The 3,151-nt window shown below is 51.1% G+C and overlaps 1 long non-coding RNA gene across 1 annotated transcript; it reads left to right on the top strand.

Moving 5' to 3' along the window:
* The first annotated feature begins 403 nt into the window (after positions 1-403).
* LOC147358933 (uncharacterized) lies at positions 404-2,663 on the top strand. Its single transcript, XR_015140413.1, has 2 exons — positions 404-829; positions 2,255-2,663. It is a non-coding gene; the product is annotated as an uncharacterized LOC147358933 (long non-coding RNA).
* The last annotated feature ends 488 nt before the right edge of the window (positions 2,664-3,151 follow it).

Genomic DNA, 3,151 nt, shown 5'->3' with positions numbered 1-3,151 from the left:
CTTTTACTAAGTTAGTGTGTAGCCTCTACACCAGGAAACAAAATTGTGTACTGATCAGTCCTATCTGGGTATGGAAATGTGTTATTTCTTGAGTTATTTAAGAAAGCCATTAAACCAATAAAAATATGTAACGTTTATCATCCTTCTATATACTATATACTTTGCATGGAATATCTCATCATCTCACTTAATGCTTGCATTGATAGGTATTGCTGTTAATTTCACTTTACGGGTCAGAATGCTTCTGAGGGCAGAGAGGTTGTGCAACTTCCCAAAGTCACACAGTAAGGGGCAGAAATGGGATTTGAACCTGGGGGTGTGGCCAAGTAACAATCCATAAATCTAACTCCTTGCGAAACAGTCACGCTCTTGTCCATCCACGGTCCACCACCTATTTTGAGTTCCGGCCCCGGCCAGTGGAGGGAGACGCGGCGGAGCCTTAGGCTTCCAGCCATGTCTACTTCCGCGGCCTGGCAGAAGAGATTTTCACGACGGGTGTTCCTTGCAGCCCCTTGAACCCTATTTCTTCTTCTTTTTTAAATATTAAGTAATTTGTTTTGGCTGTGTCGGGTCTTAGTTGCGGCGCGTGGGCTCAGCTGCGTGTGGGATCGAGCCTGCGCCCCCTGCGTTGGATCACCAGGGAAGCCCGCTTCGCTCTTCTTGGGGCATTGTTAGCTCTGTTGAAGCTCCTCAGAGCACTGGTGACTGTCTTGGAGTAAGGACCTAACTGCGTGCTTCCTGCCAACTGGAGCAAGTAAGAGCCGTCCCGGTTACACGAGGCCGGGTAGACTGAAGTTCCGTCAGCAGGAAGGCCTCTGCGTCATCCTCGGTGAGTGAGTGAGGACCGGATGGCTGTTCCAGGGCAGCAGCTTCCAACGCTGCGGAGGCAGACGGCTTCCTTTTGCCCTCCCAGGTAGCATGCCAGACACAGCGGGCGTCCCCTTGAAGAGAGAGCATGTTTTGGGGCACAGGAGCTTGGGGAAATGTTTGAGGTGCACCTGCTGGGGATTAACAAAGAGAGATCTTCTAAATTCAGTGCCAGTCAAGCTGTTTTCTGCCCAGGGACCTGGTTTCAGGTCCCTAGAGAAGTAAGGACGTGAAGGGGTTACTCGTGAATCAAACAGCAAAGCAGAGCTGGGCAGCCTAGGAGAGGGAGGGGGCAAAGCTGTGCAGCTTGTGCTGTCATAGAGGACTGTGGCCAGGTGGGGGGGCGTTCCAGTATCTTCCCCTTTAACAGGCTGTGGCTGTTGGAGTCGTGACCTGCCTTGTCCCGGCCTGGTGCGGCCCGAGCCCCTCCCTGACTGGCTCTGTCAGGCCCACCCGCAGCTCCCCACAAGCCCTCGGTCTGCCCAGAGCCTGCGGGCTCCGCCCCGGGCAGCCTCGTCCTTTCTGGGCAAGGCTGCAGGTTCTCCTCTCTGATGCCCTCCATGGTCTCCTGGAGCTGCAGGGACTCCTGGGCCCTTGGAGGGAGAGCTGCCTGGAGGACCGTGAAGTCCCGGCCTCCCCCTCTGCTAACCGCCTGGACCACAGGTCACCAGCAGTGGGTGTCACTGCCCATAGTCTGGACTGAGAAGGGGGTTGAAGTCTCTCTTCCTGCTGGCTTTCTGCTCCAGGCTTAGCCTTTCTCCCAGAGAGGGGAGATCAGGACACTCTGAGCCCTGCGTTCTCTACCTTCCTTGTCTGACATCCATGATCTAAGCGACTCACGAATATCCCCTCTGGATTTTAGTTGCCTCATTTGGCCCATTCTCACTTTCTTCTTCCCACAGTCCCATCAGTTAGAAGAGTTAAGCTTTTCTTTTGGTTGCACTTTGTGGGCCTGAAAGACCTTAGTTCCCTGACCAGGGATCGAACTGACGCCCCTTGCAGCGGAAGTGCAGAGTCGTAACCACTGGACTGCCAGGGGAGTCCCGAGGTGTGTTCTCTCATTTCCTTGAAGCATGGACCCTCGAAGCGAGAGGTCTTGTGTCCCAGCCGATGTGGGCAGAAAGGGTGGCTTCCACAGAAAGAACCTGTGAATCAGTCCCCCAGGCTTAACCTTCCTGTAGTTAAGAAAGAATTCCACAGTTAACAGCTAGGGCAAACTCTCATTCTCTCTCCCCAAAAAACCTGATTTTATTGTCTTTCTAAAGAGGGCAAATACACTCTATCTATCGCCCTGAGGCGATGGCTCCTCCTCAGAGGTGAGAGATGCCATAAAACATGACTCAAGGGCGAGATGTGCCTGCTAACATTTGCAAACCATTCCCTGCAGGCCCCCTCTGTGCTGAAGATCAGCAGGTACTTCAGCTGGGAGCATATTTCTGCTCCGAGAGTTGGTTCACATTTTACTCAGAAGAAACTGCTCCTCTTCAGTACCAGGAGTCCCTAATCCGGGTCCACGTGAATGCAGGGCTTACCCAGGGGTCTTCGGCGAGCAGTTAACCCTTTCCAGCACACGACAAGTGCTTTCATCCAGGAGACGTTTGCGACAACAGGAGTACAAAAGCTGTTCGTTGTGCGGCTGGGGAACTTCAGCAGCGGTCTTCCGCGTGCCAGCCTTAACCTCTGTGTTTTTGTTTTGTTTTTTCACTTTTTGACTTCTGTGTTTTAAGGGAACTTAAAAAGACTCCCGTAATAACCTCTCTGACCTTCCATTTTCCCCTTCAATAAGACACCCTTGTAAAGGATCATTGTCAGTATTTATATGGTTACCTAAAAACTAAAACCCAAAAAACAAAGCAACAAAAAGCTCCCGGCTCCTTCGGCGCTCTCCATCTGTAATGTTGTGGAATGCCGCCCCCTGGTGTTTCCTTGGGGTTCGTCTAGTTTTGAAAACTAAATTCTTCATTTAAAATTGATAAAAATTCTTAATTTAAAAATGGACTTATTATGCTCAGCTCCCAGCTGGCCAACCATTCCTGATATCTGGTTTAAAGGATAAGTGAAAAGAAGCTCCTTGTAAATGCCAGCCCCGTTCCATTAAGCCCGTCACCCTCCTGAGGACACTGAGACGGTCCCGTTGCGGCCTGTCACTTGGGCACATGCTGTCCTTGTTTGGGGGAAACTGTGGAAAACATTGTCTAAACCCAAATTCCAGTGGCCTAAGCACTTAAGGACCGTAAAGTGATTTCCACTGTGCACTTCCCTCAGTGAGATTCAGTAAAAATCA

Source organism: Bos grunniens, chromosome 14, assembly GCF_055505025.1.
Source record: "Bos grunniens cultivar Pamir isolate PY7600 chromosome 14, Bosgru_T2T1.0, whole genome shotgun sequence".
Classification (NCBI taxonomy): Eukaryota; Metazoa; Chordata; class Mammalia; order Artiodactyla; family Bovidae; genus Bos; species Bos grunniens.
Note: the sequence above shows the minus strand (reverse complement) of the source record. Positions and strands in the feature narration are given on the sequence as shown.